This window comes from Staurois parvus, unplaced genomic scaffold, assembly GCF_062004578.1.
Source record: "Staurois parvus isolate SC_StPar_1 unplaced genomic scaffold, SC_StPar_1.0 ptg000432l, whole genome shotgun sequence".
Lineage (NCBI taxonomy): Eukaryota > Metazoa > Chordata > Amphibia > Anura > Ranidae > Staurois > Staurois parvus.
Window position 1 is genome coordinate 13,924,625 of NW_028318228.1, and position 26,091 is coordinate 13,950,715.

At 40.9% G+C, this 26,091-nt stretch overlaps 1 protein-coding gene and 1 pseudogene across 2 annotated transcripts in view; both read left to right on the plus strand.

Annotated features, from left to right (window-relative positions):
* ACAN (aggrecan) overlaps positions 1 to 26,091 on the plus strand; it is a 203,342-nt gene that overhangs the window by 142,706 nt on the left and 34,545 nt on the right. The gene's annotated exons all lie outside the window — the stretch shown is intronic.
* Positions 7,095 to 7,210, plus strand: LOC149454400 (U2 spliceosomal RNA; annotated as a pseudogene).

Sequence of the window (26,091 nt, forward strand, 5' to 3'; positions counted from 1 at the left end):
GGTTTAATTGAGTTTTTCAGCAAATAATGAAAGGTATGAGAATCCATGGTGATGATTTTCATAGCTGATGTGTCACTGGGGATTGTAACAAAGTACAATGACATGCATCAGGCCAAAACAGATTGTTACAGAAAAGGATTTCATGTGCTTGAAAGGGGCGGACTGACCATTTGAGCACTCAGGCACTGCCTGAGGGCCTGGGGTCAGTAGGGGGCCCCATGAGATGCCCCTGGTAGCTTTCATTAGACTTTTCTTAGGCTTTTTTGAGTTTGGGCGATGACACAGGGGACACATGATCCCCTATTGCCCGGGGGCCCCATGACTTGTCAGTCCACCTCTGGTGCTTGATAATACTGATTATCTGCTATTGATTGTTATACTATGAGGCACTTTAGAGTTATGTCGGCCAAAAAAACAATTATTCAAAGCAGACTTTGCCTATCAAACTGTAAATTAAGAAAACAAAGTAATACTGTATAGTATATATATATATATATATATATATATATATATATGTAAAAATGTAAAAAAAGGGCATGAAAGTTTATAGACACAGGTATAAATATATAATAGTGCAATTCTTTATAATACTTCAACTAAAAATGTAATAATGTTTACTTATAAAACAATGACTGTAACAATCACAACATATGGCAAAATATTTAAACATCATTATAGCCCATATACATCAAAGATGGCATCTTTAGGGCTCATGTACACTGCAGCTCCTAAACTGACATTCAGGAGCTGTTCAGCATTTTTTTTCAGCAGCCCCTGAACTCTCCCTAATGTTTTCCTATGTGTCCATGTACACATCGTCGTTTACAGTCGTTTACAGGCAGTTGAGTTTACAGTCGTTTTTTTTTAACGCACCAAACTTGCGTTCAGGAGTAGATTTTACTGGCGTTTCAAATGCCAAATGCTTGTAAGTGCATGTAAACGCTTGTAAATGCTGTTAACCGTGTTTATAAGCGTTTGCATTTAAAAGCGTTTTTTAACTGTTCCATGTCCAAGTTCTGTCCGGAGCCTTTTTTCATCATCAGAAATGCATGCAAAGTGTTTTCCATGTATTCAAATGGACCCGGTACACCAGCGCAGTCAGTTCCAGGTTTTGCGTAAAGGAAATAATGGTAGAACATGCCGCATTATTCTCATGATGGGATCCATAGTGAATACAACCAGAAAGGACAGGTCATCTCAACACATACTGCTCTCTCTGCTTCTGCTCTCTCTGTTTCTCTCAAAATGTCTGAAATAGTTCATTTTTTACTATTTTTCAGTGCATTCTGGGCATTTGGTCTGGGCAGGGTCTCCTGAGGTTATCTTTTAAAAATGTTTCTGAACACAAACGAGCATAAACGTGCATAAATGCGGTTAAACTGCTGTTTTTTAACCTACGTTTTCCAGCAGTCAGTTTCCATCATTCAGAAGAGTTGTCCACACGCCCTGTGTACATGAGCCCCTACAGTGGACCCCCTTCTTGCTCACTCAGAACCAGATTTAAGGTGTAGATATCAAATATGTTATACAATAGAAAACAGAAAAAGTACGGCGCTATAAATAAAATAAAAAACTAAACAAAGTCCAATAATTTCCAGCAGAAACAAAAGTCTCAAAAAAAATATAAGTTAAAAAAATTCAAAATAAACGCTATGGGAGTCCACCATCACCAGCACCTCAGAAAATACTGCCTCTTGCCAGCCTGAAATGACCCCACAATTAAGTGCGGGTCAAAAACAGCATAGTGCAGATACCAGATCGGATGACGAACTCTGACACTTTTGACTCTGGAGGGATAAGGTAATTTCCAAGTGCTGGATATAGACAGACGCCTGCCGGATCCCTCTCAATGGATTCCCATGTCAAGGCATAAACTCCCAACTGATATTCCAGGTAATGTTGCCAGTACAGACCTAAAAAATGAATTGTGCTCAAAGAGGACAAAATCATCCAAAACGCAAAAGAATCCTCATAGTGTAGTATAATTAAAAGGATTCATTTCCTTACAGCGTAGTATTATACATACATTAAAAAAGAATTAAAACAGCATGTCACCATAAAACCAAATGTTATGTTTCTAACTAGAGATGAGCGAATTTCTCAAAAATTCGATTCGGCTGATTCGGCGAATTCCAGTATGAAATTCGATTCGATGCGAATTAATTCGCTACGAATTTAACTTATTAAAAGGGTTTCTAGGCTTCAGAGAGCCTTTAAATTAGTGCAGAACACTGTACCTTTAATTTAAATGCCCTTGGAGATGAAAACAAATGGAAACAAATAGATACAATGTTTCAACCGCTGTATGGAGGGAATGTCCCAGAACTGTCATAAATAGTCTATTTCTGACAGTTCTGGGACATTCCCTCCATACAGCGGTTTCAACCGCTGTATGGAGGGAATGTCATAGAACTGTCAGAAATAGACTATTTCTAACAGTTCTGGGACATTCCTTCCATACAGCGGTTGAAACATTGTATCTATTTGTTTCCATAAATGGATCCATTTATGGAAACAAATAGATACAATGTTTCAATCGCTGTATGGAAGGAATGTCCCAGAACTGTCAGAAATAGTCTATTTCTGACAGTTCTGGGACATTCACTCCATACAGCGGTTTCAACCGCTGTATGGAGGGAATGTCCCAGAACTGTCATAAATAGTCTATTTCTGACAGTTCTGGGACATTCCCTCCATACAGCGGTTTCCGGCAAAAAGTGTATGTGCAGAGTTCCTCTATTCTGCAGATACACTTAGAGGAGCTCTGCAGATACACTTAGAGGAGCTCTGCACATACACTTTTTGCCGGCTTGGAATTATTCTTATTTTCATCCTACTTCTTCTTCTTCATCCTCATCCTCATCCTCTTCTTCTTCTTCTAAGGATGAGGATGAAGAAGAAGAAGAAGAAGTAGGATGAAAATAAGATTAATTCCAAGCCGGCAAAAAGTGTATGTGCAGAGCTCCTCTAAGTGTATGTGCAGAGCTCCTCTAAGTGTATCTGCAGAATAGAGGAACTCTGCACATACACTTTTTGCCGGCTTGGAATTATTCTTATTTTCATCCTACTTCTTCTTCTTCTTCTTCATCCTCATCCTCTTCTTCTTCTTCTGAGGATGAGGATGAGGATGAAGAAGAAGAAGAAGAAGTAGGATGAAAATAAGATTAATTCCAAGCCGGCAAAAAGTGTATGTGCAGAGCTCCTCTAAGTGTATCTGCAGAGCTCCTCTAAGTGTATCTGCAGAATAGAGGAACTCTGCACATACACTTTTTGCTGGCTTGGAATTATTCTTATTTTCATCCTACTTCTTCTTCTTCTTCTTCATCCTCATCCTCAGAAGAAGAGGATGAGGATGAGGATGAAGAAGAAGAAGAAGTATGATGAAAATAAGAATAATTCCAAGCCGGCAAAAAGTGTATGTGCAGAGTTCCTCTATTTCTGACAGTTCTCTGACAGCTTCTTCACATGTACAGAGGTTGAAACATCTGTATCCTAAATGGAAACTAATAGATACAAATTGTATCTATTAGTTTCCATTTAGGATACAGATGTTTCAACCGCTGTACATGTGAAGAAGCTGTCAGAGAACTGTCAGAAATAGAGGAACTCTGCACATACACTTTTTGCCGGCTTGGAATTATTCTTATTTTCATCCTACTTCTTCTTCTTCTTCTTCTTCTTCTTCATCCTCATCCTCTTCTTCTGAGGATGAGGATGAGGATGAAGAAGAAGAAGAAGTAGGATGAAAATAAGAATAATTCCAAGCCGGCAAAAAGTGTATGTGCAGAGTTCCTCTATTTCTGACAGTTCTCTGACAGCTTCTTCACATGTACAGCGGTTGAAACATCTGTATCCTAAATGGAAACTAATAGATACAATGTTTCAACCGCTAAACATGTGTTCCTTCTGTCAGAGAACTGTCAGAAATAGCGGAGCTCACTGCAGGGACACTTTTGCCGGCTGATCGGGAAATATTCGATTTGCGCACCCGAAGTAGGCAAAATTTCGGATTCGACGCGAATCGAATATTTCCTGAAATTCGACTCGAATTCCGGTTCGCCTGGTTCAATTCGCTCATCTCTATTTCTAACCAACAAGATGGCTGACATGTTCCGGTGCATGCTGATGTCACGAGCTCTGGCTCCTCCCAACACGTTCCGTCATGTGTGATGTCTTCCATCTAAAATGAGCATATACAACAATGTATCACTGAACTTGAAATCACTTTTTAAGTACAACAGTAATTTGAAACAAATCCACTTGTCCGGGATATTAGGACATTGGAATTTCTCACATCTTGGAACTATTTTGAGCACAGCTTCAGGAAACTGAGCATATTTGAAAAAGCATAGGACTGTTTTAAGAGTAAGCCTTATTAGGTTTTTATAGAGAATCAATTAAAAAAATAAAAATGTATTTTTTATATTTACTTCTGTGTCTGTGATCTTTGGAGCCCCTTTTTTCTGATATATATATTCTGTATGATACTTTGGGATGGTGGCATTTACAAAACATTACAATCTGTTATAGTCCACTCTTTAAATCACTAATTGTAAAAAAGGTACCTTTGGTTGCTGTACTAGTGATGTTCAACCACAATACTCAGGACCCTCTAATAGTGCATGCTTCTCTTTTCTCTCAGTCTGTGATATAATAAGTGGAGACAACAGAGTATTAAAAAAAGGAACAAAATGTAAAGCCCAACTCCAAGAAACCTGAAAATTCTCCCTTGCAATGAAGCTGCACCTACCCTGCAAGTGTTCATTCACCTTTTTAAAAAAATTAAAAAGGTGAACTAACACCCTACATCTTTCCCCACCCCACCCTTTCCATTTCTTGCTGAGTTGTCAGTGTCCACACAGCCGGTGTAGTGGTCCAGGGCTTTGAAATCCCTGCTACACTCTATCTTCATTCTGTAGGGCTTCTGGGATGAATTCAGTCAATTCAGTCACATGCCAGTGCTAAATAATTGGGAGCACTTTGAACGGTCCCAGAAGGATTGCAGAAAGTAGAGGGAAAAGAGCAGGCAATTCATATCCCCATGTAAGCAGGTTGGGATCTGCTTAGTGAAGCAATGGCAGGCCCAGGCTGGGTACAGAGAGGAGGTAAATTGCCTAGTTCCAGTTTGTGGGCTTTTTGGTGGTTTGGCTGGCCCACCTGTGGTATAAATTGGGTAAAGGTTGAGGCCCAGGGCCCTTCTGCCTCCGTTTTCCCGCTGAGATCCAAAGGAGGAGGAGGAGGGACTGTTGTGGTCTGTAGTCTGTCACCACCACCGAGGGTACCAGAGTATCACTATGAATGGACTTTGCCATCAAGCAATCTAGAAGGTATGCCTGATCCCAATTATTATAGGGACCTAGAACTATTCGCATTGAACTGTGCTCCTGACGCTACTTTAGTATAAGTTGCATTAACTGTTACTTGAGCCTTGTCTGAAGTTATTGAAGGGGAACATGTTGGTTCTGGCACATCCAAATAGAACTTGTGCCTACAAAGTACTAGAGGGGTATGAAGAACACCACACTACAGTGTCAATGCAGCAGGCTAAGGAAGAACAAAGCCATTACTAAGGGTAACAAAGTACACGTTCAAGACACAAGGCAACCAGTTGAGTTGTGGTACCTGGGTGAGGTGTGGTGTCTATCACCCATAGAAACCAGGACCAGACCAGCATAATGGAGGGCTTCAGCCTTACTGCAATGTACAGGTGTAAAGGAGTTAACCACTTTTGGACACTTTCACCAGGGGTGTATTTACTACAAGGCAAACAAGGCATTTGCCTAGGGCAGCATTTTTCAGGGGGGCAGCAGCATTTTTCAGGGGGGCAGCGCCATCCCCTGAAAGAAGGAAAGGAAGAAGACACATGCAGCACAGAGACCAGGTGGGATCTGAGAGAGGCTGGGGACTGCTTGATGGTGTATGCAGAGCCTGACTCTCATTGCCGGGAATATCCGGAGCTGTGAAGGTGAGTGTCTTATCTCTTGCTGGGGTGGGGGGTGGAAAAAGTACAAAAGTCCAAACATTTTGAAAAAAATGTGTTTTTCTTATAAAATTTTGCAAATAAATAATCTTTCTTTATAAATAGTGGCCAAAATGTATTCATCTATATTTTTAGTAAAAAGCATAAAAATAACCCAAATTAGTTTATAACCAAAAAATTATAATTAAAAAAAAAATGTTAAATTGTTATGTTTAACAATTAATATTATATTTTTATATTATTAATGTTTTTTTTTTTTTAGCATACTGTCACCCTAGCAGTACAGTGTTACCATAGTGACACTGCCACTGTACTACTTGTGGGGGTGAAGATTTTTTTTCTTTTTTTACACTGATTACTTTTACACCCATAAAGGCTGTAAAAGCAATCATTTCTCCTTCTCTCTGGCAGCATTCCTGCAGCCATTGAGAAATACTGTGAGATCTGTGATTGGTCACAGCTTGTCACATGGTACAAGGTTGTTGTGAATAGCCCTGTGCCATGTGACCTCTGTGATCATTCACAGATTTCACAAGTAGTAAACAATGATGTCAGGAAGTTTCATCTTGTTTATTAGTATTCATGTGATCACTGATTGGCCAATTAGTGATCACATGAATCGGGACCTCACACAGAGGTTGGTGCCGCGCACTCCCAGGAAGCGCGTACAGGCAATGGATTCCGGGGGCCGTTTAGAAAAAGCAGCGCTCCCTTCCGGCCGTTTATCTACATAGGCCAGATGGGAAGTGGTTAACAAAGGACACGCATGGGATCCACGCTAAGTGTCCGGCGAGATCTCATTCTGTTACTGGGTGTAGCATCTCATTCTGTTACTGGGAGGTAACAAAGGTAGCTCCACTTCATTACTACCCGCAGTGAAAGCTCATCTCGGGGGAAGTCGGGAAAGTGCATTAATGTTAGACAGTCTCCGTCTTGTCCTGGGCAATAGTCAATGTGCCCTACGGCAAAGGTACCCCTAGTGCATGGACATGTTAGTTCCCACCCACACCTAGACTGTTACACCATCTGTGTGGGCACTGATGGCTCATGACCTATGGAGATAAGTATAGTGGGGACCAGGGCGGTGGGGCAGATGTAGGGTATTAGTTTACCTTTCGCTTCTCAGCCTTTTGGCTAAGATCAAGTGTAGTATCTGTTCTTATCAGTGTCCAGTGGGGGTGCTCCCGGCCATTCTAGCTTTGCGGGGATGGCTGTTGTATAGTACCCTCACTGGTATGATGGGGGTCTGGAAGGCTAGTACCGGGGGGACAGAAAGCGTGGTGCCCACGAGTAGAAGCTGGGGCCCGTGAGTAATTCCCCCGAGAAGACCGGAAGGACCCAGTACCTCCTGATTTGGACGGATCTACCTTGTCTGGCCAGGGGTCGGGAAGTCAGAAAGTCCCCAAACCAAGTGCCCCCTGAGTAGACGCCCTCAAGGGTGCCACTAGTAACACCTGGGTGTGGGACCCCACAGTGTGAAGATGGCACAAGGTCACTGCGTTTACACTCTTTTTGCACAAGCGCCCTTCGGACCAGGCCTTTTGGCTAGGATCAGGGCAATTTTTGCTACAGGCCTCAGGGCCTGGTCTGTGCACTATTTGGCACGGCCACTTTTTTATTTTCTATTTATTTAATTTATTACACTCCCACGTTTTGTCACTTTTTCTTACTTTTGTGTGTGTTTTTCACAGGATAAAGGGTGTGGGTCCTCGGGCCTGCCCTGAAGTCTAGGGGGAGGATGTGTGACCTTTTGGTTCCTTCCTCCCCTGATCCCTAGGGGGTTTTCTCTCCGGGAGAGCCCCCTGACCAAGTACTGGGTGTCCGGCTTCGGCTGGACACAAGGAACGGTGGTCCACCAGGCCTTTTGGCCAGGAGGACCAAATGGTGAACCTTGTCCCTGTCAGGAGCTTCGTGCCCCGGGGGATCAGGGTAGCGGTCCAAGCCCCTTTAGGGGTAGGACAAAAGCACACCCCTAAGTGCACTTTTTCGTGTGGTGTTTTGCACTTGCACTTTTTTTGTGAACACTTACGGGTTTTTTCGTTATAGTTGCACGTTTGTGGGCTTAAAAAAAAAAAAAAAAATTAGTTTACCTTTCAATTTTCGTGAAAAGGTGAACTAACACATTAACTGCTCATTTATGGCCGTTTAGGTCTAGATAGCATAAAAAAGAAAATTTGCTTACTTGATCCACTGCTCCTCCACATTGCTAGACTGCTCCCCACAGAATCTTCTCCTCCATGCTCCAGTGGTCTAAGGTCCTGACTTCATCAAAATCAATGTGGAGTCCTTAGCCATGCATTGGATGTGATGATGCCAAGAGAGAGTCCACTGCCAGAACAGAGGGGAGCTCCGTTTACTAGGGGAACAGAGGATCAGGTCAGAAAAAGTGTTTTTACTCTCCCCTAGAATAAACAAGCAGGTAACCCTTGCAGTGCAGGCACAACTCCACTGCCATGGAGGATTTTCAAACTTCCCAGAGTTGGGCTTGAAGTAGAGCTCTGTCCTCAAGCTCTACATAAAGTTACAGTATTAAAAATAAATACCTCTTATTATATTATTATTATTATTATACAGGATTTATATAGCGCCAACAGTTTGCTCAGCGCTTTACAATATAACGGGAGACAATACAGAAACAATACAGTTCAATACAAGAGGGTTAGGAGAGCCCTGATCCTGGGAGATTACAATCTAACCTTGCATCTCAGTAATTCTATCTCTCAAAGAACCAAAATAAGTAAAATAAAAAGGTACCTTACATGTGTTGCCATACATCAGAGTTTTAATTTCCAGATCAGCTAAATTCTGAAAGCATATGTGCTGATATCAAAATGAGGAGAGCATGCATCCAATCACCTTCCTGCTATAAGAGTGACAGCTAGCATGCGTTTGCCAAACTGGTTTCTATGGGGTAAGGGGAACATACAATTTTAACATAAAAAAAAAATACAAAAATGACAATTCAAGAGTCTCAATTCACTAAGCAGTAATAATCGTTATTTGCCATAACAATTATTATTTTCAGAAATAAGAACTACAGGTAATATTCACATGCTAATAACACATACAATATAATTTAGTGAATTGACTCTAATATCTGTATATATTTATAGTATGCAATTTGACCTGCACCAGATTAGATCTTTAGTTGCAAAAGTTGATTGGTATCCTGCATAAGTAACTAAGTAATGCAACTGTGCCGCTACCTGGTAATGGGGAAAACATGTACTACTAATCGGCCTGGAGAACCAGAGGTGAGCATCATTCCGTAAAGCAATATAGACAACTTAACCAGGAAATATATATATATACTGTGTGTGTGCGTGTGTGTATATATATATATATATACACATATATATATATATTTTTTTTTTATTATTATTTTTTTTTTTTTTTAATTATTATTATTTTTATTTTTAAATACATTCGTTATTTATGAACCTGGAAATATTTTGTACAATTGTTGTTTGAATATAGGTTTAAAGTCTAGTTTGTGCTGACTGTCTAACTTAACATTACAACACAAAGTTCATTATCAATTTCATACAAATATTCAGCATCTGTGGTTTTTTTTTTTTATTATAAATATTTATTTTGGTTTTCAAGTCATATACAAATCATTTCCACATTTCTATTAAAATAGTTATCTAGACAGTAATTTCTCCTTATATAATTTAATTAATTATATACATAACTTCCTTTTCCATCCCCCCTCCCATACATCCCCCCCTCCCTCTCCGCATCCCCTCCCCTCCTCCCCACTCCCTCCCACGCTCCACCCTTTCTCTTGTCTCGTTTACTCCATATATTTCTGTTGTTCCTAAACTCCATTTTAAGCCCACTTCCAGGAAAATTATCTCATCATGTATTTCACCTTTGCTTTATATTCTTCCCAGGCTTTCCATTTTTTATTATATATCTCTAACTTGTCCTCATACGTATAATACAGTCTTTCTGTCCCAGATATCTGATTTACTCTTCCCATCCAATCCTCCTCAGTTGGCACCTCTCTTTTCTTCCAGTACCTGGGGATCAGACTCTTTGCTGCGGTCAGATATTGCCATATCCCCGAACTCTTATATACCTTCGTTGAGAGTTCTGAGATATGGAGGAGACATAATTCTGGATCCAATCCTATATTGATTTTGGTAATTTTTCTTATCAAATAAACTATCCTCCGCCAAAACACCTGTATTTCTGGGCACTCCCACCACATATGATACCACGTGCCCTCCTCGCGACAACCTCTCCAACACATCTGTGACATTTCCATATTCATCTTGTGATCCACGTTAGGGGTAATGTGCCATCTATTTAAACACTTATAATTTATTTCTACTTCCCTCATACTAATATTTTCGTGAATTAATGTGAACATTTTCCTCTGCTCCTGCTCCTCTATTTTTCTTCCCATATCTCTTTCCCATTTTTCTACGTGCATTAATTTTGTGTCAGTGTCAAGTTCCATTAATATCTTGTATATTTTTGCCATTCCGTGTCTACCATTTCCCCGTGTCTCAAATATTCTCTCGAACGGATTCCAGTCTTTTCTAGTTCTTATTGGCTTTGGGAGGCTTTCAAAAAAATACTTCAATTGGTAGTATCTCAATCTATCCATCTTGTTAAAGACTTCTCCCTTTCTTTCCTCCATTTCCTTGTATGACTCGATTTCCTCTCCCACCATTATATCTCTCAATTGCGCCTCTTGTTTTATGATCCATTTCCCTGCTATACTGTCCATACCTGGAATAAAATATTTTGTATTTCTAAGTGGTATTAATTGTGAATTAAAAACCCACCCCTTTTGTCTGTGTAGTGAATCCCATTCTTTTAAAACATTAAAAGTGTTCGTGCTAGTGCTCTCCTCTAATTCCCTATATTGTGCCGGAACCCAAATACTTTTACTTAAACTTATTCCACTCAGTGCATTCTCGATTTTAACCCAACTTTTCTCCGGGTTATGGATCCAGTCAAAGATTCTCGCAATAATCCCCGCTCTATAATATCTCTTTAAATCTGGTACCCCCAATCCTCCTCTCTCTTTACTTCTAATCAACGTCTCATAACCTATTCTAGGTTTTTTATTTCTCCATATATATTTTATTATCATTTTCCTGAGTTCTTTGAAATATGCCTCCGGGAGTTTGATTGGAATCATTTGGAATTTGTATAATACTTTGGGAACAATTACCATCTTTATCAGGTTTATGCGCCCTATCCATGAAGGATTTGCATTTCCCACCCTCCTGAGCTCCTCCTTGATCTCATTTAATAATGCTATATAATTGGCTTTACATAGGTTCTTTGTTGAGGTTGATAGTTTTATTCCTAAATATTTTAACTCTTTATCTCTCCAGAGGAAAGGAAATTCCTCTTGTAATTTTTCTTTTTCACTATTTTTAAGGTTTATATTTAAGATTTCAGTCTTTGTCGGGTTAATTTTCAGGTTTGACAGTTCTCCATACTCCCTCAATGCTTTCATTAAATTTGGAAGTGATGTTCTGGGGTTTCCAACGTAAAACATCAGATCGTCCGCATACACCGCAACCTTATGTTCTCGATCTCCTATCTTTATTCCTTTTATATCTATATTCTTCCTTATCCTAGACAACAAGGGCTCCAGTGATAACACATACAGCAATGGAGACAGTGGACATCCCTGTCTTGTACCATTTGACATCTTTAACTGCTCTGATCTTCCTCCATTTACCATTATGGTGGCGGTAGGCCCTCTATATAACTCTCCAATCCACCCTCTCATTCTATCTCCCAATCCTAGCGCTTCCAGGGTATCCATCATAAAACTTACTCTGTCGAATGCCTTCTCAGCATCTATCAACATCAGTATCATTGGGGTTTTTCCTTTTTTACCCTCCTGGATGAGCAACAGTGATCTCAAAGCATTATCTCTACCCTCTCTTCCCGGGACAAACCCCACCTGATCTCTGTGTATCCACTCCGGCATCAGTTCTTTTAGTCTATTTGCCAGCACCTTTGCAAATATTTTAGTGTCTACATTCAATAACGCTATTGGTCGATAACTTGCACATTGCGAGGGGTCTTTATCCTCCTTCTGTATCAGTACTATATTGGCCTGTAAAGATTCTCCCCTCATCTCCAACCCGTTCCCCAAGGCGTTCATATAGATCTTCATCTTGGGTATTAAAAGCTCTTTATATTTTTTATAATATTTTACCGTATATCCGTCCGGACCAGGACTTTTCCCTCCCGCCATACTTTTTAACGCTATTTCTATTTCCTCTGAAGTTATTTCTTCCTCTAAAGAGTTCAGTTGTATTTCTCCTAATTTCGGTAGACCTGCGTCCTCTAGGTATAACTTTCTTTTCCCTCTATTTACTGTTTCCGTTTTCTTAAAGATATCCTGGGGAATAATATTATACAGGCCACTATAATACTCTTTAAATACTCTGGCAATATCCTTGGTTGCGTGTACAAATTCCCCCTTGGGATTTCTTATTTTCTCAATATAATTTATATTTTTCTTCTTTCTTAAAGTTCTCATTAAATACTTTCCCGGCCTATCTCCCCATCTATACCTTTCACATATTATTTTATTAAAGACTCTTCTTTTTTCTTCCTCCATTACTTTCTCTAGTTCTTCTTTCTTCTTTATTAACAGCTGCATTATCTCCTTAGATCTTTCCCTTTTGTGTACCTGTTCAAGATCATATATTTCATTTAATATTGTGTTTGTGTTTTCTCTCCTTTCTTTTTTCTTTTTTGTCCCTATTGCAATGAGAAGACCTCTAATGTAGGCTTTATGTGCTTCCCACACCGTTGTAACCGACACATCCTCTGTCTCATTCTCTTCAAAAAACCATTCAATTTCCTTCTCAATTCTTTGTCCAATCTCTTCATCCATGAGGAGTGCCTCATTCATCTCCCCCCCTGTCCCCCCCCCATCTCCCCATCTCTCCCCTCCCTCCTCTTCCCCTTCCTCCCCTCCACCCCCCCCTGCATCACTGCCATCACTCCCACCCTCCCACCCCCCTTTTTTTAGGCCTTTGCTTTGCCTAAGCATCATTTGTGGAAATAACGTCCACCTTTGATATTATCCTTAGGGCTACACTCCTCCCATGAACGGCCTCCCCTCCAACCAGATCTCCCCATTGACCCCCCTTCCACCTATACTTCTTAACAAAAGGAAGAGAAAAGAGAGTCAAGCTAGAGGGGTTATGGAGGAGACAGGCGACGGAGCGGGGGCAAGAGAAGAGAAAAAAAAAAAAAGAAACACGCACATCTTCTCTCCCCTCCGCTCCCCCCGCCCCCCCCCCCCCTCCACCAGTGTCTACCCCTCCCCTCCCCTCAATCCACTTCCCCCGGGTTCTTCTTCCCAATCAATAATTTCAATTCTCTGCATTTCCAATCTATCGCAAAAATTTCTTAAGTCCTCTGGGAACCTCAATTGGGCTGTTACTCCGTTTTTCCATCCTATTAAACACTCCGGTATCCCCCATCTATATTGCACCTTCTGTTTTCTCATCTGCTCCAGCAAAGGCCTCAGAGCTCTCCTCCTTCGGAGAGTCTCCGGTGACAAATCCACATATATTTGGATGTCCATTTCTCCATATTTTATTACTGCTTTTCCCTTAATTTTCCTCCAGATTCTTTCCCTTTGCTGCAGTTCATAAAATTTAACAAGTATGTCTCTCGGCCTGTCCTTCTCACGGTTCACCTGGAGTCTCCCATTTCTAAAGAGACTTTCTATATCAGTCCTTTCCATATCAGAGTATCCCGTTATAAAGTTCAGAATTTTACAAACCGCCTCTTCCATTAGTTCTCCTTTTAGGCTTTCTGGTACTCCTCTTATCCTTATATTTCTCCTTCTTTCTCTATTCTCTTGAATTTCCGCCTTATACAGCAATTTTTCCTGAACTTTTTCCATATTAATTATCTTCTTTTCTAATTCGGAAATGATCTGGGTCTGATTTTTAACTTTCTGCTCCGTTTCCTCCACTCTTAACAGCAGCTGCCCCAGATCACTCCGAATATTTACTATTTCTTGCTTTATAGTTTTCTCCAGATTTTTAAACATCTCTGTCATCTCTTTTTTATTTGGGATTTGTAGTTCATTTTCTGTCTCTGATATTTGTTGACTGCTGATGTCAAGATCCATTACTTGTTTAGGACTACTTTGCATACTTAAATCTAGTTCTTCTTTGTCATTTCTACTCTGGTGCCTTTCCGGGGTCAGGTTTCCCTGGGATGTGTACTTTTTAATTGTACCCGTTTGGGTTCCTTTAGGCCCGGTTCCTTTTGCACTTTTATTTTTCATTTCTTCTATTTCTTTTATTTTTCTCACATATCTTGAATTTTACACAGAGAAGGAAGAAATCAGTATGATATAGAGATAGAGATTCCAGCCCTTCTGTTAGCTTTTCTGTGTTTTTCTTTTGCCTACACCTTACGTTCTTCTCCTTTATATTCTCTGGGGACCCCCCCCCTTTTCTCTCTCTCTGTCCTCCTTCAGCTCGACACAGTCTCTCCAGAATCAACACATTTTTTATGTTTGAGGTCACAGCCGGAGTCACTCACCCTCCCTGCTCCTCTCATGAGACTGCTCCAGGCTCCAATTCTCCAGCAGATCGACTCTCTTGTTCTCAGGGGGGCCCTCCAGGACTTTTCTCCGTTTACTTGTTGTGCAGGCAGTTCCTCACAGTTCACCTCCACCGGACTCCAGCAGTGGCTAGTCCTCCAGCAGGACGGTATCTCTCCTGTTCCTCCGTCGGCCTCCAGCGGGCCGGCTGGCTTCCTCGCTCCTAGGAATGCACTGCGGCCGGTCACATGCCCCGGCCTCGCCTCCTTGTTTCCCGGCAACCACGTTCAGCGTCCCCGTCTCTCTCCGATGATCTCCGTTCCCCAGCTCTTCCTCACGCAGGCCGCCTCTCAGCCAAGGAAGCCCGCCAGACCGAGGTAGGTCTCAGGCTTCTAGGGCTCCATATTACAGGGACATTTTGTGGATAGGTACAAGGTGGTCGGTCGGAGGGGCTCCAGCCGAAAGCTCCTACCACGAGCTCTCCGCTGCCGCCATGATTAGGCTCCGCCCCCAACAGCCCCAGAACTCCGCATCTGTGGTTTTAAACTTATTGCCATTTTATTTTTCAGCTGACCAGTCAACCTAAAGGTTTTTTTTTTAATCGTAGAAAAGAGTTATGATAGCAACATGAGCAACAATAGAATTAGTAGAAATATAACCTTAAATAGCATGATAGCATTTTAGTATTTTACCGGTTAATTAATATATAGTGGAGAATTACTTATTGTATATTTTGATATTTATTAGAGTACCAGCATACTCATACAGTCTAAATAAAGTCAAGGAAGGACACCAGGAAACAACATAAAGCCTAATAAAGGCCTTTCATTTTTAAAAATAGTTACAAAAATATGATACTCAACTCTAAAATAAAATGCCCCCCTCTTACCCACATGTCTCTTATGTCTCTTAGACTTAACAAGACACAACTGGATAAAATGATTACTCACATATAAAAGACTGGAACAAAGTATGCCTGCACTCAGAGAGGTGGATTTATTTTAGAAAAAAATTACATCATATCTAATAACAAACAAAAACACTCAATGACTGTATCAAAATACAAAAAAAACAAAAACACTCCTAACTAACTAAACAGACAGATCTGTCTATTTACAAGGTATATGTAAACTCTCAACTTGAAAAACAACCCATTCCTTTTAGGATGAAAGGCAAAACATTTGTGTATAAATATAACAAAATTATAAATACCTTTTTTCCCCTTTTTATAAGTGATCATATTCCCTCTAGGATCCCTATGCAGTTGAGAAAAGAGAGCTGGAGGAGGAGTAACAGCAGTATAGTGAACTTCCCAGTGAATGGCTGTGCATTTGGGGGGGGGGGATTCAGCAAAAGTCTGATCATTGGAGGAGAGCTGGCTGAGTTCCCAGCACAGTTAGAGAACTGACCATGCTGTGCTCTCATGCCTAGTGTGGTCATTTTTATTAGGAAAGCAGAGGGACTGGCAAGAGCACCTGGGGTTTCACTCAAAAAAGGAAACAATACAAGCAGAACATGACACATTTCATACAAGTACATAGTGCAGCAGGCAAATATCAGGAATATGAAATGTTGGGTTTACATATTCTTTAGCCCCTTCCTGCAGACAGTACGCATATATATACGCGACCTCATGGAAGTGGATTTTTGTCCGTGGGGCAGCATATATGCATATCTGTTTTTGTGCCGGATTTGTAACAAACGATTGGGACCGGGACTCACCTATTCACCGCGATAGTCTCTGATTGATCATTCACTGGGCAGCCCGCTCCTGTGTTTTCTTTCTCTCTGAATGGAAGGAGAGATACATTGCAGAGAAAAAGATGGAATAAGCAAAAGTGTGTAAAAAAATAATTAAAAAGAAAAAAAAAGAAAAAGAAAAAATAGCTAGATTGAGGTTTGATCTAGGTCAGTGCCAGGCTTAGTGTTTTGGTCAAGTAAGGGTTAAAGGTCAAGGTCAGCTTCAAAGGGCGGGGCCAAAGGTCATGGTCAGTATGTTTTGGGCAGGGTTGTTTTTTTTGTCAATGTTGAAGGGCACAATTCACTAAAGCTTATAGTGTGGCATGAGTTAAGTCATTCAGTTGACCACATATTGCATGCGATACTGAAAATGTCAATTCGCTATTGCTAGTATGCAGTATTTACAAAAATTAGCAAAAACACTCGGTAAATGCCGCATAAAAAGACCTTAAAGTCAATTCACAAAAATAAATAAATAATTAAATGTATGTGGTAATTAAGTAGTGGTCCAGGCATGCGGTATGTACTGGTAACTGTCACTACTGTCATGGGTCAAGGAATGGGGGGCCACGGAGTCCTTAACAACCTATGAGTCATCAGCCATCACGGGGTTCCCTGTTGACAGCTGAATGTAAAAGAAAAAAATTGCAATAAAAAAATGATTAAAAAACGGCATGGGGACCCCCCTCCCATCCATACCAAGCCCTTTGGGTCTGGTATATGTTTTGATGGGAACCCCCATGCCAAAATGTAAAAAAAATGGCGTGGGGGTCCCCCCAAAATCCATACCAGACCCTTATCCGAGCATGCAGGACAGGAAAGGGGGGGATGAGCGAAGGGCTGGGGTGCTGTTGGTCAATGTCAGGTTCTCTTTTTGGGGAGGGGGGTGTTGGTCGGTGTCAGGGTCTCTCCATGGGAGAGGGGGGGAGGGAAGCCAATTTTTGTGTTGCCTAGGGCAGCACGAAACCTAAATACACCAATGAGTTGAACTACTTCCCTACTGGGCCAATTCTGACACTTCTCTCCTACATGCAAAAAAAAATCATATTTTTTTTTGCTAGAAAATTACTTAGAATTACTTAGAGCCCCCAAACGTTATGTTTTTTAGCAGAAGCCCTAGAAAATAAAATGGTAAGTTTTGCAATTTTTTTTATGTCAGGTGGAATTTGCTCAACGGTTTTTGAAACACAACTTTTTTGGGAAAATACAGTTGAATGAATTTCAGTGCACACAAATACAATATCATACCCAATCGTTTGGTAAAATATGAGTGATGATGTTATGCCAAGTAAATAGATACCTAACATGTCACGCTTTAAACTTGCGTACGCTCTTAGAATGGCGAACAATGTTTACAACGTTTACAAATGCATGCGCAACCTACGTATGTTTTCACCTGAGCACAGGGAGACTGGGGGTGCTTTTAAAAATGTATTTTAATTATTTATTTTGTTAAATCATTTTTTTCATTTTTACACTGTCTCTTTAAATGTTTTTTTGATCAGTTTTATTGCTATCACAAGGAATGTAAACATCCCTTGTGATCACAATACGAGGTGACAGGGACTCTTTACTGAGAGATCTGGGTCTATTAGACCCCAGATCTCTCCTCTGCCATTGAAAGCATCTGATCACACCAAGATTGATGTGACCAGATGCTTTCCCGAGCCAAAAATGGCTTTGTTGACAACTGGAGAAACCAGAAGTGACAAATTACCCATCCCTTCTGGTTTCTAACACCATAGAGATGATCGAGGATATTTTGGTGCTCATTCATCTCTATGGTAAGCTGATGATAGCGCTGGCTTCAGTCTCAGGCCCCGCAATTGAATGAGAGATCCTGTTAAGGCACCGGAGAGCGGCGAGTGGGGACCCCTCCTACCCCTTGCAAAAGCAATCCAGCATCTAATTAACTGCTAGGATTGCTTTTGTTTTACAGAGCATCTCTGGAGCTGCAGGCATCATCCCGATATTTCCACTCATATGACATCCTACAGGCGGGAAGTCATTAAATGGACATTCAGCACTTCCGTAAGGCTAGGTGCGCACCTAGGTAGTTTGTGTTTGACCCGTTTCTGCGTTGTGTTATGCGTTGCGTTCTGCATTTGTGCACTTGTGTTTTTGCCTCGTTTTGATGTGTTTTGCTTTTTTTAAAAAAACATTTATTTTTCTTGTTGCTAGGCAGATTTAAAACACAAAGTGCATCAAAAACACACTACATGCTTTTCTGCAGTGTTTCCATTGAAGTCTATAGAACAAAAAACACAACTTTTTGCATTCAAAAAAGTCCCTGACCCTTTGCAAAAAACGCAGCGGGTGAAGACACGTAAATGTGAACGTGTCCCATAGGAAATCATGTTAAATGGACTGCTGTGCGTTTCTGCAAAACGCTGCAGAAAATGCTTAGGTATGAACTGAGGGTAATGGTGTGGTTGTGGTTTCAAGGGAAAATTCATTGTTGTAGTTAGTATTATTATTATACAGGATTTATATAGCACCAACAGTTTGCTCAGCGCTTTACAATATAACGGGAGACAATACAGCAACAATACAGTTCAATACAAGAGGGTTAGGAGCTTACAATCTAAGAGGGAGGGGCTGGTGGTACAAAAGGTAATAACTGTGGGGGATGGACTGGTAGGAGGAGTAGAAGGTTCCATTGTTACCTGAAGGCAGGATAGTTTTCCCTGAAGAGATAGGGGCAGAGTAGGCGATAGTCTGATATACTGGGGTAGAGAGTTCCAGAGGATGGGGAGGCTCTGGAGAAGTCCTGGAGATGAGCATGGGAGGAGGAGACAAGGGAGCCAGAAAGCAGGAGGTCGTGGGAGGAGCAGAGAGTACGGTTTGGGTGATATTTGGAGACAAGATCGGTGATGTAATTTGGGGCAGAGTTATAAATGGCTTTATATGCTGTTGTTAATGTTTTGAATTTTATCCGTTGGGCAATGGGAAGCCAGTGGAGGGATTGGCAAAATTCATTGTTATAGTTGGTTCCAGCTGCCTGGTGGGAGTCCAGGTGTTATGAAGGACCTCAGTGTCATGATTGATATATCTTGTATATGCACCAACGTCATACATCCAGCATGCATTAAGGAGGAGGAAGCCATTAGAAGTTACAACCTAGGTTGTGAAGTTGTAATTGTGGAATGACCATCTTCTGAGCACTTAAGGGCTGGGAAAATGTTTTTCTTATGCTACATTTATAATGCACATCGGGAGCATATTGCTTCAATGAAGATTCCTGAAAGCAGCCCCCCTTCTATCTCCCTTAATGGCACATTAATCATAATCAACCGGTACTATATCTGGTCTCCCCGGACCCTGCATTCACTATATCTGGTCTCCCAGGACCCTGCATTCACTATATCAGGTCTCCCTGGACCCTGCATTCACTATATCTGGTCTCCCAGGACCCTGCATTCACTATATCTGGTCTCCCGGACCCTGCATTCACTATATCTGGTCTCCCAGGACCGCGCATTCACTATATCTGGTCTCCCGGACCCTGCATTCATTATATCTGGTCTCCCCGGACCCTGCATTCATTATATCTGGTCTACCCGGACCCTGCATTCTCTATATCTGGTCTCCCCAGACCCTGCATTCACTATATCTGGTCTCCCAGGACCACGCATTCACTATATCTGGTCTCCCCGAACCCTGCATTCACTATATTTGGTCTCCCCGGACCCTGCATTCACTATATCTGGTCTCCCGGACCCTGCATTCACTATATCTGATCTCCCCGGACCCTGCATTCACCATATCTGGTCTCCCCGAACCCAGCATTCACTATATCTGGTCTCCCCGGACCCTGCATTCATTATATCTGGTCTACCCGGACCCTGCATTCTCTATATCTGGTCTCCCCAGACCCTGCATTCACTATATCTGGTCTCCCCAAACCCTGCATTCACTATATTTGGTCTCCTCGGACCCTGCATTCACAATATCTGGTCTCCCCGAACCCAGCATTCACTATATCTGGTCTCCCTGGACCCTGCATTCACTATATCTGGTCTCCCAGGACCCTGCATTCACTATATCTGGTCTCCCACAGTACTCATAACATGGAAATGCAATTATTTTAGTATATATTCCTTTTCTCATCGGCAGTATGTAGAAGTCTTGTGGACGTCTATCAGTGTCCAGCTGAACATTAGTTAAAGCTTGTAGGAGGAGTTTTCATTCTCCTCAGACTGTCCTATGAAGCTTATTAAATAAGTCACTCGGCAACTTATAACCTAAATAAAAGTCATATAGTGAACAACCAACTTCTAATCCCAAGAAAAAGTCACACTTTCACCCTTGAAAGCAAATACTAATATTCAAAACCTTTTTCTTATCCTTAACTTAAATTAATAAATCAAACCATAAAATTAAATATAAAGTCCCAAAAAATAAATGTTCAGGTCCAACAAAATTTCTCAATCCTGTGTGTCCAACTTCAATATTTCCAGCATTCCGAACCCAGTGATTACCTCGAAAAAATGAAACTAAAATAGTGTATTACCTTCAAATAATAAGTTTAATATGAAGCTGCATGACCCCTGACTCTCTGTCTGGATAGTGCTGATTGGCCCTGTGCTGATCACATGCACTCTCCTAAGAAAAATAAAACTCTCTAGCAAAGCACACCAAACTGAGCATGTGCAGCCTGCCCCCAGGCTCTGTTCTATCAGCAGATGGATTGAGGACAGTAGAAGAAGGGGAGGATCACAGAAGACAGGATCAAACAGCTTTTTTACACAATGAGGTGGATAAACCCCTTAGGTTCTGCAGTGAGTATAACAAATATGCTTTACTGCATATACAGACTGATTTTACTGTTGTGGGTTTAGTAACACTTTGATATTTTCTATTAGTTTTTAAAAGGGATTCAAATAAAGAAGAATATAACTCCTCAAAAGAAAAAATGAAATGTTTTTTTCTGTTCACCTAACAATCATAAAAAAATTATTATTTATCACAGTTCATATTGATCCCACAAACGAATGCTTTTGCATTCTGTGCAATCACAGCACTCCCTGTCCATAAAGAGCTTACAATCTAAATTTTACTGCTGTGGGTTTAGTAACACTTTGATATATTCTATTAGAATATAACTCCTCAGAAGAACCAATCAAAATGTAGTTTTCTGTAACCTAGATTAGAAAAAAAATACAGAGGTATGCAAAGCTTACCTAGAAACAGACAACATAATGATAATGTTACTGATCCTTGAATTTCAGTGATTTGAATGGTGTATTCACATTTTAAACAAATTGGAGTTGTCGTATTGGAAACAGATCATTTATTCATATGCTGTATTTTGCTGTAGATGAATACAGTCTTCAAGATCTTAAAGCGGAACTGCACTGCACCTGAGCAAAACAAACCAAAAACATTTAAAATTTTTAACCAGGGGCAGACTGACAACTCATGAGGCCCCTGGGCAATAGGGGATCACGGGGCCCCTGTGTCCTTGCCCAAACTCAAAAAAGCCTATGAAAAAGGTACCAGGGGCATCTCATGGGGCCCCCTACTGACCCCTCAAGCAGTGTCAGAGTTTCCAAATGGTCAGTCCGCCCCTGTTTTTAACATATTTAATTCATTTTTAATATGGAGAGCACACTTCCCTATCCATCCATGTCTCAATGCTTTATTTAGCTTAGAAATCACTTTGAAAAACACCCCCTGGCATTTCTGGACGTGGCCATCTTGAGTAAGGGCAGATGATTCATGTAACATTTACTTCTTGGTATCTATTTGCCCTTAGCTCAGGCATGCAGACAAGAGGGTGTGCTTAGCTGAGAAAACTCCTCCTCCCCTCTCGAAGACACCTGGGATGTATGACATCATTTGCCTAGGCATGGAAACCAGGAAGTAACTGAAGAAAAACTGAATGTACAAAAAAAAATAGAACAAGTAAATATGATATGCTTTCCTATCTATTTACAAATGCTAGCAGCATAGGGATTACCAATAGTCCATGGTAATTTAGAGAGTGAAGTTCTGCTTCCGTGAAGCACCTGTTTTGTTTATACCTACGCAAGCACTTTTTTATCTGGGACTTTTGACTTGGATTTATTCACTGTTTATATGATTATTTTGTATAGCATGTCTGTTATGGTCATGTTTTATATTTCAATGAGGGTGTAGGTTTATTTTTGAAATTAGCTTTTGTACTCAGCGTTTTTATTATATATCACTTGCTTTAATCCGCAGCGGCTAAATTCACAGGAATCATTTATTTACACATTTTATGCACTTTAAACTTACTGTTTCCTGGGCGTGAGATCTTTTTAGTTTCTCCTTGTATATTCTTATTGACAACTGTGGGTATAGGATCATAACTTTTTTTTTTTTTATTTGTTTACAAACATTTTTATTGAAAGGCAGACTACAAAAACTGTACATCATACAAGAGGTAGAATGAACAGCAAGAAAAAGGCACATAGGTAATTTACAGTGATATAGAGACAATCACAAAAAAATAAAGATCATGTACATGAAAGAGGTAGACGGCAATGTAGGCAGATCAACCGCATGACTTACAAACAATCATAGACAAATCAGAGTACTATAAAAATTTAATCTAACATTAAGTGTCGTTGTGTCTTCCAACCATCCCATTTTCTGTTGAATACATGCATCCTATCTAATAATGTGGGGCGGCGCAGTGGCTTAGTGGTTAGCACATCTGCTATGCAGTAAATGGGTCATGGGTTCAATTCCCAACCATGGTGCCTCCTGCATGGAGTTTGCATGTTCTCCCTGTGCTTGCATGGGTTTCCTCCGGGTATTCCGGTTTCCTGCCACACTCCAAAGACATGCTGGTAGGTTAATTGGGTTCTGTCTAAATTGTCCTAGTTTCATCCCTGGCCATGCAGGATCTCCTGCATGGTAGGGGTTGGGGAAAGACCTGGCAACCTACCCTGTAAAAATAATTGCTAAGAGAATTCATGGAAAAAAGTTGCTTATGAGTGACGGTCCATGCAATCACATGGATACAACTGAATGGATAGATAAATCAAATAATGCATACTGAATACATTCCATGAGCATGACCATATCAACTCTCTGCAACTCTCTGCAGAACAGAGGCCAGAGGGACTACTAGCAACTTCCAATGAAGGGCTATGGCCCATAGAGTGGAAACGCAGATAGTATGAATTAGCCTCATTAGATTAGCTGCAATCCCCAAAATGGGTGCACCCAATACACAAATTTGCTGCGATGAGTACACCGGGGAACCCACCAAGGCAGAAGCCACCCTCGATATCCTATGCCAGATCAAGAAGAGACCAGGGCAAGCCCAAAACATATGCACAAGAGTTCCAGCAAGGCCACAGCCCCTAAAACAGAGGGGCAACTTCCCCAGAAACATAACATGTACTCTAGAGGGGGTGTAATACCAATGGGTTAAGACCTTAAGGGCCATCTCCCGGACCGAAAGGGATCTAGAACCCCTACATATATTATCTAACATGGAGTCCCACTCCTCATCTGAGAATGTAATATTACAATCAACCTCCCATTTCAATCTATTTGAGGGAGGTGAGGGATAAATGGCACCCAAGAAAGAGCGGTATAAATCTGAGATAAGGCCCCTACCCCTGGGTGAGTCACAGCAGATACGTTCAAAATAAGTCATTTTTAATTTTTTGTTAATGGTTGAACTGGATGGACTTTTGTCTTTTTTCAGCCAGACTATGTAACTATATAATGCATTTCCCCATTGATGTGCCTTGAAAAAAATATGGCTTCTGGAATATTTCAGCCCATTCTCAGCCTGTAAGGAATAATTGGAATGTACCTGTTTCGATTCCTGTAATTGTATTTTCCTATGATCTCTGATGTGCTTATTGGTGTTCAATCTTCTGTACCTTGTTACACAACTTTGAAAAGTCCAGTAAAAATATGTTTGTAACACTTTCCCAACCCCCCTTGCATACACTCTCTCTTCTGTTCCAGTAGCTCTGAGCTCAGCTCTGTTTCAATGGGGAAAATAACAAACTGTGCATGCATGGGTTTCTAATCAGAGAGAGAGCTCCTGCGATGGCGGGAGTGAGCATCAATGGCTGAGGGCAACTTAGCAATGTCCTAACAAGGCAGAATGGGGAATTGTTGTCACTGGGAAATGTTTGGCTTGGCTTGGGAAGGTACACAAATAGCCTACACCTATAGCAAGGACATTATTCAGCTTTAGTCAAAGCTATACAGTTTGTTTTTATCTATCAGCAGTCTTCTGGTAAAGATGAACTAACCCTTTAATTGAAGTCCCGCATGGTGGTCCTTCTACACTCTTGTTCCATATGTGGTTAAAAAATATATTACCCTTAAAATGTGGTACATCCAACCTTCAATGCAAATAAAAGTTGTAAAATGTCATTAAATAACATCAAGTACAAATCTGTTGATAGATGATATTTTCAATGACGTCTGCCTGGAATACCTTCTAGACTGAAGCAGATGTGACCATTCCAATCCTAAAGGACCCGAAGAGGTGTCAAAATTCCTTTATCATAGATTTAATTAATTCTATATACGTCACTGCTGTAAAAGAACAGTACACTGATAAACCAATATTTTCATAAATGATATTAAAGTGTCATAGTGGCAAATTATCAGGAAGTTTACAATACTTCTATACTTTCATACAGGGCAATACAGATAATTAGCTGTGCATGAAGAACCCCTTAATTATGATCCATTATAGACAGATTCATAAAGCTTTTCACAGCACTTCTGTGTTGGACATGATTCCTTTCTCCCATGATTCCATGCTGTGCAACCTCCCTCTTATACTGCAATGTGTGTGGGACAGGCTACTGCTTTCTTTCAGTGCAGACACCAGGTGATTCCAGTACTGATTCTGGGGCAGGCTGACCCAATACTTTGAGCAAAGACAAAGTAAGTATAGCTTTGAAGGGATTACCTCAGTGTTAGGGGTTAGAAAAGGGTGGCTGGGTTAGATTGAGTTTCAGGGTTTTATGGTTGGGATTACATTTCCTAAATTTTAGGAGGTTAAACATTTGTAAGATTACAGTTGTTTGTTCAATTTTAGGGTGAGCTTAGGTTTTCAAGTTAGGGTGATAGGAAATGTTGGGGTGAGGTTAAGGGTAATAGTTTTTTTTAGGTTTCATAGGTTTTTTTAGTTAGGTGTAGGGTTAAGTATTGGGGTGGTTAAGTATTAATGATTCATTTAGAGCAGTGTTTCTCAATCTTTTTACAGTCAAGGCACCCTTTAAAGTTCTGCACAATCTCGAGGCACCTCATTCTGAAATGTAAAAAACTAAAGTAATTGTTATACATAACGCATCAACATCCACATATGTGGGACACCCAAAGTTGGAGGTGATTTATTCTTCCAAAGCAAATACACATTTGTACACTGACACTGACTAGTATTCCAATAATTTGACCCCAATGCTGACAAGGAGGGGCAGGGGAGGAGCAAATAAGGATGCTGTGCAGGAACCCCATGTCCTCCTTATCAACCAATGAAGTAATTGGTTGTTAACCGCTTCGCGCCGGTGCCTCCCAGCCCTTTAAGGGTTTCAAAAGGCGGGAGGGGGTTTAGGGTCATGTGACCGCTGTGACACGACGTCATGGCGGTCACAAGATCGTGAAAGGTCCCGATCGAAAGGTGCACGCTCTCAGCACATATGTTCTTTTTTAATAGAACGCAAAAGTGAGGCCGCTCAGCGTCTAGGCCTAGATGCTGTGAGGCTGCACATTTGCATTTGGCCAGCGTGAAGAGGTTAAGAAACCAGTGGCTAGAAGGTTGTAATGGTGTACAATGAAAACCTGTGGCTTTGTGTAACTAAAA